This window comes from Amblyomma americanum, chromosome 9 (assembly GCF_052857255.1).
Source record: "Amblyomma americanum isolate KBUSLIRL-KWMA chromosome 9, ASM5285725v1, whole genome shotgun sequence".
Taxonomy (NCBI): domain Eukaryota; kingdom Metazoa; phylum Arthropoda; class Arachnida; order Ixodida; family Ixodidae; genus Amblyomma; species Amblyomma americanum.
In genome coordinates this window covers 120928768-120947163 of record NC_135505.1, presented here as the reverse complement: position 1 = coordinate 120947163, position 18396 = coordinate 120928768, and positions in this window count along the sequence as shown.

The window sequence follows — 18396 nt, the reverse complement described above, 5'->3', positions numbered from 1 at the left end:
GATACTTCCTGCAGCAACGAATGTAGATTAGCTTTTTTTAGCATGACAATTGTAGGGCGCACACTTTGCGATTCGCATTTTCGCGCCAATATTTCACAAAAACCATGCAGCCCTCTTTTCCAGGGGAAAAAGAAAAAATCACAAGAAGCCTGGTTTGGAAAGGCGTCCGCCTTAAAGCAACTAGGTGCTATAACTATGCTCACTGGGACGTTCTGTAGAGTTTCCTATTTGGTGCTGACGAGTAGAAAAGAAGAAAATCATTACCCAAATTAGACTCGTGGTTAATATGCTAGGGAATAAGCTTCGCCACGCACAATTTTCCAGGGTTAAAGTTCTGCAGGACAACGATATCTTACGAATCAGAATGAGAGCGCTTACAAGTAATGTGCTTTCAAAAGCACAGAACGGGGATGCTGGGCAATTACCGTATGGCTAACTCCGTTCATTTATCTTAGCATCCCACCCACCTCTACACTGGCTGTCTCACTACTACCCTAAATCAGGCTTGGCATGAACCCATTCGCCTACACCTTCCGTTTACGACACTGACGTAGATTACATTCATAGAAAAGCCCTGGACTTCCTAAAACAGAACATTGAAGACTAATTTGGGTGCTATAGTTGGAATTGGTAGAAGATATGCCGACCGCAGCAGTTTGAAAGAATGAGCGTGACTCTCGTCTACGGTGATTATGGTTAAGATAGTGGTTAGAATAACTAATTCTAACCTAGAGGTTTGATTTTTAGCTTGTTGACAGCTAAGCAATTCGTCTGCTTCTAAAATAAGAAACGAAACTAATAGAATGTTCTGTTTTGAAGAACATATGGCAAGCTGGTAGTTGATCACTTCAAAGTGAACATCACTAAGTTTTTCTAGGCTTCGACTGACGCATCTGAGTAGGCATGTTACTCGAAGGGGGTCGGAGCAGGTAACAATTCTAAATATTTATATTGACAATAATTGCGGGGCAGAGAAGTTGTGTATGAAATCTGTTTTCACTTTACAAAAAGCCCACCGGCCCTCATCTATCTTAAGAAGCGAGGATATACCACATGTGTTTAGAAAGATCAGTTCAGGTGATTCTTTAGGATGACAAGTATCTCACTGTCAATACTGTGGCGACTTTAAAGAAAACGACACTGAGGGAAGAAAGGAGAAATGAAAAAATGAATTGTCATTGAGGAAACAAATTCTGCCATACAAGTTGTTTTGACTTTTTCAGATCAATAAAAACATTGGTTTCCATGCGCCATGTTAGCACTATTGAGCATTGGGATTGAAAGAAAATTTGTATTGTAGCCCCTAATATCTCAAGCAAAGCCTACATAGCTCTTTGAAGAGACACGGGTGCAGCTTTCGGGCGACTGAATTCCAGGAAAAAAAATCAATGGAATTACTTGGCCTCTGCGTGCAGCTCTAAAACATCAAAACGAAGAGGAAACGGAAAAATTACTTTCTTGAATTTTTCGCCTCACACGACGAAAAATAAACATATTCGTTTTTACGTTAACCGCAGCTTCTCCCATTTTGGCATGCAGGCTGTGCAAAGAAATTCGAGACTCGCTTTTTTTCCTGGGTAGCATAATACGCGACTCGCATCTGCAAAACTCCGATTAGAACTGAACACGGAAGGCGGGAATCACAGAGTAGCTTTAAGAGCGAAAGCCGCCGGTTCTTTTTTTCTGGAGATCGTCAAAAATCAGGCCGCAATTTTTGCTTGCGCCAGGAACTGCGTTGCGTGTCGAGCTGTCACTCTCGGGAACATTTCAGAGTAAAGAGATCGGATTAATGTCTGGTAAGAGCTAATCTGAAGGCTGGCACGATGGTGGAATTCTTTATGAAGAAGTTCGGGTTGCTTATAGAAGTGTTATTGCTGAACACCCTTATTTCAAATTCTGTTCCTCTATTCTGGAATAATCCCGATTAAAGCACTTGTTTAAAAAAATAAACAAGCGACATCAAGCCAAAATTTTCGCTTAAAAAGTATTCTCGAAATGTAACTGGAAGCATTCAAATTAAAAAAAAAAGAATGAGTGGTTATTTTTAAAGCATGCAAATTATTATGTGGCACAAAGAATGTTATTTGTCGCACGCGTTTACCAGCGTGCATACGGAGCTCTTTACTTCCAACGCGAGGAGATGGAGCCGCAGGGGCAGGATCTGAATGACCGCGGCATTGTCGATCATTCAAAGGCGCCCTGGGCGGCACCGGCTTTATTGGTGGAGACGTCAGCTGGTTCCTACTGACTGGTAGCGGACTAACGGAAATTCAGTGCCGCAACTCGGATCGACCCGCACCCGAACCCAATATACAGGTGACTCTCAGCTGGGCTCTGCCAGGTACTTCACGGTGGTTGGTCTTACGGTGGGATTTCGGCAGATAGCCATCGAGCCGGCAGGTGCCGAGAGAACGGCTATCAGTACACTCTCAGGGCACAATGTATGGAACTGGATGCTGATGGACCTCGTCAACACCCTGCTGTCTGGCAGAGGACTGCTGATGCTATTCGAGCGGGCCTTGAGTGAAAGTTGTGCTTCGTGTATATAGATGACAATCATATAGAGTGACAACTTTGAGAGGCATTTGCATGACATCGAAAAGGATTTGGTGCGACTGCGAGGAGTGCACCTCAAAGGTAAGCCTTCAAGGTACCGATTTTTAAAAAAGGAGGCTGAATACATTCGCCACGTTGCTTCATCCAACGGCGTTCGCTCTGACCCGGAGAAACTAAAATGTGTCTGGAATTTTCCCTCCCCGACTAGTGTCCGCCAGGTCGGCAGGTTTTCAGCCTGATTGGCTATTAAAGGCAAGGGTGGTCAAATGGGCTATTTGGTAGCTCTTATTTAAAAATAAACTGCGCACCTTAAGACACGGAAAGAGGACGATATTACGACAGAGCGCTGACTTCTGCGAGTTCTTTTATTGCAGAGGGACACAATATATATAGAAAAAGTGGGCGGGAAAACATGGGAAGCAGCTGTTTGGTTTGCACGCGACAGAAAGATAACTCATATGAAAAGACACGAGATAACAATGCTGTACCTGGGAGTGAATAAAATGTAAGGGCTGTTTTCCCGCCCACTTTTCCTATATATATTGTGTCGCCCTGCTATAAAAGAACTAGTTGAAGTCAGCGCTCTGCTGTTGTATCTTCCTCAGTCCGTGTCTTAAGGCGCGCTGTTTTTTTTTTTCCGAATGTGGTTATTGCCGAAGGCGCATATATGAATTCGGCAAGCTAGCTAAGCCGCTCATCAACTTAACCGCGAAAAATGTAGGTTTAATGTGGTCATAAGATGGGGTGGATGCTTTTGGGGCTCTGACGGAAAGGTGAATGAGTGCACCGCTGTTGCGCCACCAAGTTTTCATAATTGCCACAGATGCGTCAAAGTTCGCGCTAGGTTGCGTGCTTTCGCTGGTTATCGAGGGTAGAGAACATCCTGTAGCTTTTGCTAGCCCACAGCTGAGTCCCACAGATCAGAAGTACGGAGCCATGGAAAAGTGACTCATGGTTGTTTGGGCAGCAAAGCACTTCAGGTGCTGCATTTACTGCGGCCAGTTTATGCTAGTCACCGACTGCTATCTTCTAAAATTGGTGCCGAGTGTCATAGTCCCGAGCTCGCGGCTGGCTAGGTGGACTTCACAGCTGCAAGAATGCAGCTCTGAGGTGGAACATAAGCGAGGCAGAGCACACATGAACACTGACGCGCTAAGCCTCCAAGCCACCGTGTCAGCTGCAAGCGATTACGTCCCCCTAATTTATCCCGCTGAGTTGTCCTCGGAGTAGCGCAAAGAACCCGACCTCAAGCGAATAATTGAAAGCCAAGGAAGAAAATTGTCTGACTCTGAACAATTAGGCTAAAGCAGCGGAAAAGCCGGAACCCTGTGCCGGCGGACGCGGCCGAAGAGGAAAGGGAGACCGGAGCCAACTACTTGCGAGAGGGTCGTCATACCTAGATCGTGGACAGAATGGGTACTTCGTGCCTATCACAATGCTCCCTGCGCCGGCTGTTTTCTCGTAGCGACTACGCGCAAGTGGGTGGAACGGTTATACTTCAGGAGCGGCATGCGAGAGGACATTATAAAGAGAAACATGTCTAAAGAGAAAAACACCCAATGTTCGCGGGCCAGCGCCAATTCAAATGTTCTTGAGATTTGGGCTCCTTCAAGCGTACAGATATGGACACAGTCGGCCCATTGCCCACGACCACTTCCGAAGCAGGTACACACTGGTATTTGTAGATCACGTTTTAGAAATACGTGGAAGCGGTGGCAATCCCTGATCAAAAGGCACACACGATTGCTCGACTGTTTGCCGAACAGATTCTGCTCCGACATGGAGCTCCAAGGGAACTCTTAACAGACCGAGGAAACAACTTCGTGTCGCAGCTATTGAGGAGAGGGGAAAAGACACAAACCGGCATGAGGCCCTTAGAATACTGAGAATGCCGCTGGGGCCGGCGCTGAGAGTGCGGCGGGGAGACGCTCCGGTCTGGAAGGAGGGATCGCCCAAATTGACGGAGAAACAAGAGAAACACGGGCCGGGAAAAAGACGTGCAATGCCCGAGACAACATCGCCCGGCACTCGGTCCTTCAGCGCCGCAAGCGCCATCGGGGAGAAGCCCAGCCTGAGCGAACGAAAAAGGTAAACTCCGCTGCCCCTCGCTCCTTCCTGAATGAGACCTCGGCGCCATCGCAGCATCATGTATGCTTAGCACCCCAGCCTTTGCAATATGCACTCGATAATATGTAATTCCTGAATATATCTGTTTCGTTCCAACTGAGTCTACAGGCATCTCTTTGACCTTCCGTCCCTTGTGGACCCGCACAATATGATGGGCGTCACAACGCTGTGAAATGTATAGAGGACTGCAGCCACGTCAGATCGGTGTTGTACGTGACTATGGTGTTGTGGCGGTCGTACAGTCACGGACAGAACTTCTAGGCGGCCCCGACAATGAATACTGGCGGCGTCGCTTTACGTCCTAGACATGGCGGCTGTTGAAAGCCGGCAACTTTTGATCGCAGATCTCGACTTTCAGGAAGAGGACTGCTCTGATTCACTTTAGCTGGCGTCCGTGTAGTGAATAGTTCGGGCAGACCCATCGCAATTTGCTAAGATCGGGAGCTCGAGGAGGGCGCCAGTGTTACCGAGGGACGCGCAATGTTGGGCTGGTGTCCAAGTTTCCACAAGGTGTTCTCGTACAGCAGTGTTGTCAACGGCACGCTGCGCATGACGAAGTCCGGAATAAAATGCTGGAAGTAAGGGGAGAATGCAAGCAAACTTTTGACTTCAGTGGCTGTGGCGTGACATTTTCATGCTATGAGCTTCCAAAGCTTGTCGCTGGACCGCGACGTGACCCAAGTAATTCACCTGTGCAAAACCAGAAGAAACATGTTTTAGGTATCAAGAAGAGGCTGCGAGCTGTAATTGTTTAATGGACAAGTTTTACGCATCTCTGAACTTTGCCAACGTAGACGCCTAAAAATCCACGTCGTGAGATATACCAATTTTGGCTTAGTCAACATGATGGAGCCCAACACAGTATCCCACGCGCTAATACTCGTCACGGTTACAGAACGTCGTCTAAGGGCCCACGATAAGTGCCCAGATGTTCGGCGGTCACATTCCTGAGTAGGTAAGGCTCTTGATTTGGCTAAACGTGTGTCCTGCCCCATCAATACAGTCAGTAAGTTTTTTTGCGCTAGTTAATATGTCGCGTTTCGGAGTAGCTTCGTCGTGCGGCCTCGCAGCTTCGCCACTCATACTCGGGCTGCTCATGCCATGGCGAAATCACTCAACCGCTCGATGCCGCGATGGCGTTATGTTGGGTCCGCAGAGGCGCTGGTCGCACCGCGAACAGCCTTATCGGCTAGAGGGGCCGGTCCGGCCAGCACAGGAGCTTGTTGCCGCTGGCACGCGTAGGTACTGATCGCATGGGGCTCAGGTCCGCCGACACATCTGAGCGGGCCTCCCTCCGGAGCTCCTCGACCACCTCAGCTAGAGTGGTTGACCAGGCGTTTCACGCACGAAGACAATAAGAGAGGCGTTGGAAGCGGTATCCAACGGCCCTGAAAGCACACCCAACGACTCAGTACGACTGGGGCTGTTGGCTCCATCCACCAGGGTAGGCTCCCATATGTTTGCTGCTGGCCGAGCCTGGCTGCCGCCGTGCCCTGACGGGCGTTCTCGGACCGGGTCTGTCCCTTGCAAATGCTGCCACCAAAAATATTACGAGTACGCAGGCATAGCCAACAAAAGCACCGGATGGCCCTTGACAGTCAGTGTTTTGAGCCCTCAAGAGCTCATTGTTTTCGTTGATGTTGTTGTCCTCAGTAAACATGGCACATACGCACGCAGAGGGCATTGGCGAAGGTTTGGTGGTGAATGTCAAGCAAAATCACATAGGTGATCGCGAGAAAGACAAAGGCATGAGATGAACTAGGACAGTGAAATGTCTGAAAATAGAAAAATGTTTGGAAAATGAAATCAAGTAAAAAATAATTTCAACAATGAGCAATATAACTGCATATTTTCGACGCGGAAGAAATTAGAATACAGCTAAGAAGCTTTCCTTCAATTTGTAATAATGTTGTCATGAATGTATCCGCAAACGTAACGCGTGTTCTTTGGCTCTTGCGCTGAACGAGTGAACTGGGAATTGCACAGGGAGCCCTAGCATCGAGAAAAAGGGATCTCCAGGTAAGTTTTTGTTTCTTAAATGCTTACCGCCTGGAAGAAAGGAGAAAATTTTCAATTACTCCAAACTCCCTGCATATGTCACGAAAGTTTTGCTGCCGCCACGAACCGGCATGACCATAAATACAAAACTCGTGCCGGCAATTTCTCGTCATCCTCGTGGCGCAGTCCAACTTCGTAGCCGTCAGTGTTGATATAAGCTCTGAGGCCAACAAATAAAATTTTCGTCTCGGGGTGTTGCTAATTCTTGGAATGTTTAAAAACAAAAATCCCCCGCACCGTCTACTTGGTTCCGAGGTGCGATATGACAAAGTTGCCAGTGGTTGATACTTATTTCTTAAATTCGCTACGACGTTTCAGTGTAAATTTGTGTCCGCGTCACAAATAGTGCCTCGCTTCATTTTTCGTCTTGCCAGACGCGGGAGTAAAGGGCCGGGAGCGCCAGTATTACCGTCACAGTAATGGGAGAGAAGGGAAGGTGGTGCAACAGCTCGGCCGAAAATAAAAAAAAATGTAGCCACGCTCGCGCTCGCGACATGTCTCAAAGATGGCACGATAACGGGTACGCTACTATCAACATCTCGCTTGCTACCGCCATCTTCATTATTGCGATGACAGCTTAATGGTTTCCAGTGGGCTCTGGGCTACGGTTAATGCACGCAAAATTGTTAACGACGGGCAGCTCAAGCCACTTGCTTAAACGCCTTGCATAGTGCAAAAGGGTGACGCAGAAAGTTATGATGTCAAAGAATTGCCGAGAGCCGTTTTGTTATACTTTGGGGAAAGCATGCAGGGCTACAGAAGCGTGAAGCGAATCTTGCTAATTACTTTGCAACTAATTTTTCATTTTCCTTCACCCGCTAGAGAACGGGCTGCGAATGGGAGCTTGCGTAACGTGCGTTTCTTGTAACTGAGAAATATCTTTTTCGTTGCTGTAGGCTTTGGGGAGAGCAGATGTACAAGGCGCTAAGAGGACAACGAAGAGAACGTGAGTGGAGTAAGTGACGTCCTAACCATTATCTGTGTTGAGACTCCACATTTCTGTTTAAACTTCAATCTTCGTCTTTACTGTAGCTTGCAGCTATTGTCGCTCCACTAGTCTTCGCTATAAATATCTCCTTCCTTACCGACTGCCCCCTTTTTTTTCAAGCTTCACCGTGTCTTTCTCCCGGACGGTGTTCAGAGCGAACGTTTTGCATTATAAAGCTAAGTGGTGGCTCAACAGCGCAAACACACATAGACCAAGTAAGAGACGAGACACACAAACCAGCGCTGAACTTACAACTCAGTTGTAAGTTCAGCGCTGGTTTGTGTGTCTCGGCTCTTACTTGGTCTATGTGTGTTTGCGCTGTTGAACCACCACTATGCGTCAACGCCAACTAGGCCAATCTGCAGTTCTTGTACAGATTATAAAGCTTTAGCCTAAGAATCATTTGGGTTATAATTGCTGTATTTATTCTGGGCACAAAAGGTGACTCCGGATACCACTTTCTAGCACGAAGTCGCACTTGCAGATTTATCAAATTTACTTTGCTAAGGATAGATGGACGTGCATTGTCTCAGGCTCAGAACAATAGATATCCAGCTGAACTCTATACCTATTGTTTGTAAGCAGTCATGCTTCGGCTACTCTTTGATGGCAAGAACTCTCAAATTGTCCAGCATCTTCTGAGATGAAAAAATGAATGCTTCAGTTCATTCTACCTACGAATAAATATCGTTGTTATTCGCTTACAACCAAAGACGTTTTATAAATGCGCTCCTCTTTCGTGGTTTTTGATTGGGAGTTACCCTTTGATTGATTTTAAAATGCGTTGCATTGGAGAGAAACACACCAACGGAAATGTCTTCCCGTCGGAAGCGATTCAGGTCGTTCCAAATACAAGGACGAGCTGAGTTGTCAAAAGGGCACGGCTTTCGGAGAGACCGGTACTGAATTTTAGAACCATGACAGCCATGCACGTGCGATCAGTTCGGCCATTTGTAGAATAAACTGCCCTAAGAGGTAGCTGTACTCACTCTTGAGAGTTGGCTTTGGGAAGCACGAAGCATGGGCTTTAGTTCACATGCTAAGGCGGAATAAGGGGCTCTTTATAGGAGATAGCACTTGTCCAGCCGGTTCACCGTATCCTTATCAGCGTAAATGTTGTCCTTCATCCCACGAGAAGCTGGCAGGAAGATAAAATCTTTGTGGCTGCTTAAAGTTCACCTCGGTAAATAAGAAAAAGGAGGGGGCCAAATTTGATTATATACCCGTAGTGCTACGGACTGAAACTTACACCTTCCGCTTGCAGATGCGATTTTGTGAAACTAATGAATTGCAGTGAATCGTTTCAAGCCAGGGGCACTTTAAGGACGAGCGTCCCATGTAATGCTCTGATACGCCTAATATATAATTTTCCCTATTAGTAATACTGATTCGAAACAAAGAATAAATAAAGAATAATTGTGAAGCGTCGTATTTTCTTTATACATACAGTGAAATTCAATCGTTTGTTACCATACTTGCAGAGTTTGAAAAATTAGCCACTCAAAATGATCATGTAGGTCACAAAGGTGGCCAGAGTGCTTTTTATTAGGAAGAGAATGAGAATATGTGCAGCTTTTATCAAACAGTAAAATCGAGCGCACTAAGACCTCCTTTCGGTGCATTTCTGTGGAAAAGGAATGTAGAGAAACAGAGACTTAGTCCCCTAAAAGTTAAAGGAGAGCGACGCGGACGAAGCGAACAGGCCGGGAACCAGGAATCAACAGTCTTTATTCTACTCCGCACGTGTCCCCACGTATCTAGCGCGTGCGCATGCCACGAGCCGAAGCGGCGCAGCACTGCTGATGATGATAGTGCCGCTACAGGGCTGGCTCCCCCCCCCCCCCTTCGTGGAGGGGAAGGAGAATGGTAGTCAACAGCAGGGAACCCATGAGGCATTCCTGCTGACGGCGCGGACCAAGTCAGTGGATGAAGTGGGGCTTGAGATTTTTTGGTGGCGAGTGTAAAGAGAAACGTGCCCAATGTAGGCGGGTTTCACGCGGTCGATGGCAACGATTTCTTCTCGTCCATCGGCGGACAGCTTCAAAGTTTTCCCGCTGCAGGACGGGATAAGGGCCATCGTAGAGAGGCTGAGCGAATGCTTGATGACGTCTTGACGCACAAAGACATGGGTGGACGTGGCGAGGTCTTTGCTCACAAAGACTTGGTGAGTCGGTGGACATGTGAGGACGGTTTGCAGGCGCCTGAAGAGCAGGCGTAGTTGTTCAACGTAGGCAGGTGGCGAGATGTCGTCGGTGCGGGTCGGAACGAAGAACTCGCCTGGCAAACGGACGGTAGTCCCGTACACCCTTCCGACTGCCGTGCACTGAAGATTTTTACAAGCCTATCGAAGGTCGAGGAGCTCCAAAGGAAGGGAATCGGGCCAAGAGCTGCGAGCTTCGCGTGTAACTAGGGCTGCCTTCAGCTGCCGGCGCAAGCGTTCAACCATGCCGGGCTTGAGCTTCTGGAAGAAACCCAGCGGGCACAAGCAGTCGTCCCGAAGCTGTTGCAGGACGGCGCCTACAGCTGCACCAGAGGCGTCGGTGATGAGCCGCAACGGGGCGTCGGCCAGCGGGTGCATGAGCAGAGTAGCGTCGGCAAGGGTGTTCTTGGCGGCTTGGAAGGTGGTTTCTGCAACTGACTTCCACTCGATAGGAGTTTAAGGACATGCGGTCACTTTACGAGATAGGTTACAGTCAGGGTAAGGCAGGTAATGCCGGGCAAGAAACGTCGGTGGAAGTCCAGGAGGCCGAGGAACTCGGGAAGCTTGCGAAGCGACTTGGGGTGAGGAAAGTTGCGTTGCGGATGGCGCACGCCTTGCTCTCTAAAGGACGAATGCCCTGCGCTGTGACGGGATGGCCAAGGAACTCGATGGCGTCGACGACAAAAACACGCTTGGCCGGATTGATGACGAGACTGTGCTCTTCGAGGCGTTAAAAAAGCAGGCGCAGCTGTTCAGCGTGATCTTCTGACGAGGAACTGGCAACCAGCAGATCATCGAGATACACGAACACAAAATGCAGGCCACAAGTGACCTCGTTGATGAAGCGTCGGAATGTCTGAGCAGCGTTTCGCAGATCAAAGGGCATACATACTCACTCGAAGAGGCCAAACGGTGTTACAAATAATGCAGTCTTAGCGATGTCTGCAGGCTCCACCGGGATCTGATGGTAGTTCTTCAGTAGGTCAATCTTGGAAGATATGGTCATGCCATGCAGGTCGGCCGCAAAGCCGTGAATATAAGGAAGAGGATATTGATAAAGGACAGTGCGGGCCTTGACGGCACGATAGTCGCCGCAGGGGCGCCTATCGCCGGGGTCACGTTTCGGCACCATATTCAGCGCCGAAGACCAACTGCTGGTCGACGGCCGAATGATGCCAAATTGCAGCATACGGTTGAATTCGCAGCGAACAATTACGAGGCGGCCGCCAGCAAGGCGGCGCGGTCGGCAGAACACTGGAGGGCCTTTAGTGAGTATGTGGTGCGTGACGATGTGACGGACGGGAAGCTAAAGGTTGCTGGGACGCGTGATGGCAAGAAAATCGGTCAGAACCGCAGCAAAGGTGGACGACCGCAGGTGCGGAGCGGCTTGGGGGATGATGGTGGCCACCGGGGTGAGGACGCCGTTCACAGACAAGTGAGTCGTGTGGTCCGCCAGTCGACGAGATCGAAGGTCGACAGCCAGGCCAAAAGTTGCGAGAAAGTCCACTCCGAGAATGGAAACCGCAGGTCCGCGAAAATTAAAATCCATCGGAATGTGCGGCTTAAGCCCAAATCGAAGGTGACTGAGCGCTGTCCGTAGGTAGCGATCTGAGAGGTGTTGACCGCCTGCAAAGGCGCTCCTTGCACAGCACGTTGCCGATCGAGGCGGAAGGAAGGCATGACGCTAACCTGTGTACCGGCGTCCACAAGGAAGCAACATCCCGATGTCCTGTCGGTGACGTATAGTAGGCGGCTGGATGAAGAGCGAGAGTCACCGGCCACCATCAGTGACTCGCCGGTGCGTTTCCCGACGATAGACAAGGCTGCCGGCACTGTCTGGCAGCGGGGCCGAAATTAAGGTGGTACCAGCAGAACACGTCACGTGCAGGGCTCGATCTATGACTGGAACTGGGACGATGGCGCAACCGTTGGTGAAAGGAACGCTGGTAGCGACGAGGAATCGACGTTCGCAGTGCGGCAACGGTGCGCGTGAGGTGGTCGATTTTAGCCTCGAGGCTTCACTGCCGGTCGACGGAGTGGACGACGCGGCGGAGATAGTTCCAGCCACAGATGGTGGTTCAGGGTAGTCCGAGACACGGTCAGCCAACTCCGCGAGCTTATCCAAGCTAACATCACCTGCTGCAGCCAGGACTACCACGAGGTCCTGAGGCAGGCACTGAAGCAACAGCTCACGGAGTAGCTGCCTGTTGACCTCTTGCGGGCGGTCGCCGAGCAGCTGTCGCATGCGATGGAGGAGCTGAGATGGTCGGCAGTCGCCAAGAGTCTCAGTGCTGAGCAACTGCTGCAGGCGGCTGTGTTCCGAGATGGTTTTCCGGGCCAGGACCGTAGCCTTGAGGTGATCATACGGGAAGGAAAAATCGGGCGCCTTCAAAACATCGTCAAACTCGTCCATTATCTCGGGGGAGAGAGTCGACACGACGTGGAGATACTTCACGCGTTGTGAAGTAATGCGCCGAAGGTAGAACACAGACTTCACTTGCGCGAACCATGCGGCAGAATTCTGAGGCCAAAATGACGGCAGCTGAACGTGGACGCTGACGATGTCCTCCGCATCAGGTTTATATGCCGGGACCTCGGGCCTGGGCGCCGCAACTGTAGTGGTTTATTTTCGCATCCATCACGTCCGGGTCACCAAACTGTAGAGAGACAGACTTATTCCCCTACAACTTAACGGAGTGCGACGCGGACGAAGCGAGCAGGCCGGGAACCATGAATGAACTGTCTTTATTCTACTTCGCACGTGACCCCACGTTGCCAGAGGGAGCGCATGTCACGAGCCGAGGCGGCGCAGCACTGCTGATGATGATAGTGCCGCTGCAGGAATAATAGGGGGAAAGCTTAACTGTAGAAGTGGCCCCAGAGCCAGACTTCACAGAATGGATCATCATCTGGTCAATGAGGAGGATATCATCAGAAAGATGTCTAAGAATATCGGTTTATGTATGTTACTCATACCCACTAATTCTGCACAAATTAATTTTTGAGCGGGATACCGTTTATGAAAGCAATATTTCCATATATTGTAAGATATCACTATGACAGTCAATATATCCGCAGATCACGCGACGGCAGCCTTGTACTTTTTTTCTACTCACGTTCTTACTGTCGTCAAAAGCGTTCTCAATTGGTTTTTTATGGTACTCCTAACTGTTCGATGCGACCAATGGAAGCATTTTGTAAGAAAGATTTTGCTACATATCAGGAAAATCGACCATTACTTTCATTTTTTTTTCAAACAGTTTTTTAAAATTTTCCAATTTTAAAAAATTTCGCCCGAGAATTTCGCCCGAGTTGTGCTTTCAGAAGTGTCTGAATGTGACATTGGTAGAAATTTAATTATTGCGAGACTGATGTTCAAGAGAAAGAAGCCCGGAGTAGAATAAACAGATGGTGAGTTGGTTCACTCAGATGGTACTAGAGAGAAAACTAAGGTATGACGAAACCAGAATGAGGAACCACGTTCTGTTTTGTTGATGTATTTTTCTGGGTGGTGGCGACATTATCATCACAACACGACGGCCTTGCGCATTGTTTCTATGGGCGACATGGACTCGAAACGCGACCATGCGATGTCACTACATAATGCTGTTGCAGAAGATGAGAAGAAAGGGCCATCATGATGAATACGTAATGAGTCTCTGCTGCACCTCTAGGTCTTTCTGAGGTCGGAGCTTGGAGGTTTTTTTATGCTGTTTTATTTGCTCTGTTGGCCAATAATGCAGTCATCGCAACCTTGAATGCCTCCATTGTATAGCTTTGCCTGCGCAAGTCCATGTTCAGATTAGATTCAGGGGCATAACTAACGTACCCAGCGTAGGCATGTGGCCGAATGAGATAAAAGGGTCCGTGTGTATCCGCAGGCAGAATATAGACGGCAAAAAGCGTAGATATGTGTTAAGATAGGGTTTCGCCAAGGCCGCCAGCACTCGAGAATGTGGCCACAAGATACGTGGCAAACATAGGGATCAGAAAGTGCTGCACCCTCTGAGACGCAATAAGCGAACTTTAATATATTGTTACGGCCGTCGGGAGAGAGAGGATGACGATGCATCGTGCTTGTGTGTGGTGGACGAGGAGGAGGAACTGTATTCGGGCGTTGGCCCGTATTGTATGCATATTTGGCTGTCGCGGCACCCCGCACCTCGACCAATAATGTAATGGGTAGAAATGTATACTTACAGAAAGAGATTATTATATACAAAAAGAGACAGTCAAAGAGACATACATTAGGAGCCAGCGATCCAATACGCATCGCCCTCCACGTCCACCGTAACAATATTTACAGCAACTTTGCGTATGCTTTAGCAAAGGTTCTTTGTCTACGCGTCCAAAGAGATTCGCCGTATATAGTCGGTCCAACCCTTTCGTAGAATCAATCCTTGATTAAGGCTGTGATTTCTTCTGTGCTGCATACCGAGTTAAGGAGCAGGCCTGTCTCTACGCGTCATGGAAATGTTTCACAAAACTTAAATTTCAATTTATATTTGAATACCTCTGAGAGATATCACGTTGTCGCGTATCAATATAGTCGCAAGCTGCATATATGCCCGTAGTCAACAATTTAGCTCTGTGATATATGAGTCAGAAAATTTTCGTTTTTCGTAAAATTTGAGAGCAAAATTTTAAGAAAAGAGAATTCGTGAGATATCTCGCACAAAATTGAGAATCCAATTTGTCTCCCCATTTCAAACTGACGAGTTTTCATCGTTATCCGAACTAAGAAAAACGGCCTTAAAAAGTTTTGCTCTTTCTAGTGGCGGAAATTTTCGACTAAGGCTACAAAGTCAGTTCAGAAGGAACGTCTCAGAAGTGTAGGCTGATGACGTTTCAAAATTTTGCGTAGGCCATTAGTCTCCGTTGTGAATTTTTGGGCGGTCTTAGTAATAAAAGGTGGAAAGATAGACAATGCAGTTCTATTGTAAATACCGACGAGTTTGAACCCTACATTTTTTAATATTTCGATTGTTTCACCTCCTGAATAGAAAAGGCTCTTACTAAATGCTCTCCACTCAGGTCTTTAGAGTTATTCTGAATTCCTTGGTGTCCTTTATACGGTTTGAAGTGTCATTAAACGGGCTTTTCCTGCATATTGCGGGCACTGAATTTTTGCTCCTTATCGCTTTCTTTATTGTTCTTGAAGATTGGCGAAGTGGAGTAGACACTGGGCATCTCCTAAGGTAAGCAACGTTCGTATTGAGGAAATACTGAAAACCATGCGATCACTGCTTTATTGCGAAGATACTGTTCTTCAAGCACTGCTTAAAGAGGCATGTCGATGCGTTCCATTTTAGAGTTCATATGAGTTCTTCAGACGGGACCTTAAATTTATTTGCGTTTGCGTATTCCGAAATGAATAAACTTGCTTCAAAGCGCTATTTATACACAGCGTTTTCTGTGACTTCAAGTTCCGCTGTGACTACCACGGCTTCTCCTAAAATAAATGAGTATTTTTTAGGTTTCTTAGAGCCGTCAGCTTTTATCGATAATCTGGCTCCGCGATAGAAGCCACTATATTTGCGAGCCCCACAGTCCAAACTTAGTTCTACATGTTGCGTTTTCACTATGACGAGTAAATATGCTAAGTGCATAGAATAGATTACCCTTTCATTCTGTCCACTTACTTGACGCGTAATATTCAGAAAGAAGGTAGAGGGACACTCAAGTTCGGCTTTTAGGGTATGACGCGACAGCGTTAATGAGTTCCTTCCGGTATAGCGTCTTCTTTTCATATCACTTCTCATTGCCGGACACTGTCGGGCAACACCCACATGGCGTCCAGTTATATAGGTCGAAGCAATGTAACTCGAAGGCCTAGAGAAATAAAAAAAAAAACCTCGACGTCTATGGGTAGCGCCTGTGAATCGCGACCCAAGTGCTACAAATAAGATTCCTATCTAATTGCCAAAATTTTCATGTTAGTTTGGGTAAATTGCTTTACGTTCTTACATATCATAACTACGTTTCATTCTGGTTGCCACCTTATAATTGCAATTTATGTAATATTTTAGTCAGATTTCAATTTCTCGGCTCCGCGTGAAATATTACGACCCTCTCGACAAATCAGGATTTTTTCGACACGCCAAAGCCAACAAAAATGCAGGGTTCTGCGATGAACTGGACTTTTAAAGCTAACGCGTTTATGTATTTATATGCTCATTACAGGTCCACAAGGGCCATTACATGCAAGGGTGAACAAACAAGCACGTATTAAAATGAACACAGATGACCTTCGATGGCGGTTTTATTGTAGCTGAAGTTGGTGATAGTAGCAACTTCGAACGGAAGGTCATTCCAGTGTCCGGCTGTTTCGAAGAAAAATGGCGTATTATAGTTCGGTACGCGATTTCACGAGGTATACGTATTAGGGCGGCTATTACGAGAAATTTGATGAGCGCGTGTGATAGGTACAGCTTCGTGATTAAACGTATGAGAGAATTTATGGCATATGAAAGGAAGCGCGATCTACAGACAACGGGCCAACGTATGAAGCTGGAGATTAATCTTTAGTGTTTTAATATGTTTTACACCTGCGCGCCTTTATAAACGCAATTTCCGCATGGTGTACTAGACACAGCTTTGACATAACTCTTCAATAGTATATATTCTCTTCTATAGAGCGTTATTTGTTCCCATTGAATAGCGTGCGCTAACAGGACGAACACAGGAAACTTGGAGAAGACAAAAGAAGCGCAGCTTCTGTGTTCGTCCTGTTAGCGCACGCTATTCAATTGTAATGTACCAAACAGCCCGCCAGAAAGATTTACTGTTTGTTTCTATGCTACAGAGAAAGTGCTCGGCACATGGCCCTCTAATAAGTTTCTTTGATCGGGAAAGCGCATTAAGGCCCTAGTTTCCTACGTACCATAAAACCCGAGCAAACACAACACAACACCGAGTGCCGATTTTTGTAAGCATCAACAGCTCCGGAAAGTCTTTTTTATGTGCATTTTGAAGGAATACAGCTTTTAAGTTGACATTTAAATTATAGAACTTTTTGAGGGAAAGATAAGTATTGTCGCATAGTGTGGTGGTCGTTAGTCATCACGTCCAGTATACTTCGGTGCTCAGTGAATACAGCCAAGGGCGGTGTTCACAACAGTTGGCTTTCATAAACCTGGCTGCTCATTAAGCGGAGCCTTGCTGTGTAACGGCCCTGGTTGGCTAGTTTTTTAGCGGCATCCGGTCAAGTGCGGGCTTCACGCGTCGTGAACGTGGCATCCACACGAGAATTTCGGCGCAGGCTTATGCGGTCATCTCATCTGTTTTTATTCTGCAGGAGCTCATTGAACTACAAGAAATACACCTTAATTACATCTTTTGACGCCGTTATTGGGCACCCGCGAAAATTGCAGTTGAAAAGTCTGAAGCGCGTTTTTTTCTATTTTTTTTCGGGAAAAGAACATGCCCTGATACTAAAATTTTGACGCCCTTTTGAGCTGTAATTAACCTTTTGTTCAATTCAAAATTTCAGAGAATCAAATTATATTTCTAATTTATAAATTACCACACTAGCTATGCTAATGGCAGTCGTTAACGTCTGCGGTGCTATACTTGGGCTCTGAGGGACACTGTAGTGGAGGGATCTGAGTTAGTCTAGATCGCATGGAATTATTTTATTTCCGCTGATAATGTACTAATGAAAAAAAAAACTCCAAGATGCATACCCGACATGAATAGGCGATAGCTGCGCTATGCAGCAATTTATTAAACCCAACCTTACGCAAGGGATAATGAGACTCACGTGCTGCAATCGTGTGCATTGAAACCAGATGTTCGTTTGCACACGTGAGACCTGGTCCTGGATTGCATTTTGATCGTCCTAGAATATTTTCCCCCAATGGTACATCATGGGCGGGGGGGGGGGGGTGGGGGTCGAGCTTGTTGGAATGGTTGGCTGTGGCAGAGCTGCTCCAGGGAATGGAATGTGACGTAGCGCGTCGCTCTATTTGGACCACATTCATACAGACTAAGCATGTTTATGATTACCCAAATAATATTTTCTGTTTACTTCTTCGGAGTTTTCATTTCATCGTGCCACTAAATTCTTCCGGGTATTGCACCAGATAATTAAAAATCGATATTATCAAAAAAGAGGGGACTCAAACTATCACCGCAGATGGAACTCATGAAACTAAATATTCCTCGCTTTAGTAATGTTTCTTCTACCAACCTGAATATCGTTTATCTCTGTACAGAATAACTGACTTTCATTATATGTTTTTATAGCATCCCCCATAGCGCCAGTCGTCTTGGGACGTTAAACCACCTTAAAGAAACAATCATGACTGTTTCAATAGCAAAAAACTAATTACGTCTTCCGGGTTCCGCCGACGGTCCTGCACTTTGTTTTCGCTTATGTAAATGTCACCTTCGTATTAAAAGCAAAGTGTATAAACCTCTCAGAACTCTGCTAACCTTACGGCATTTCTTAGTGCACTGCTCTTTC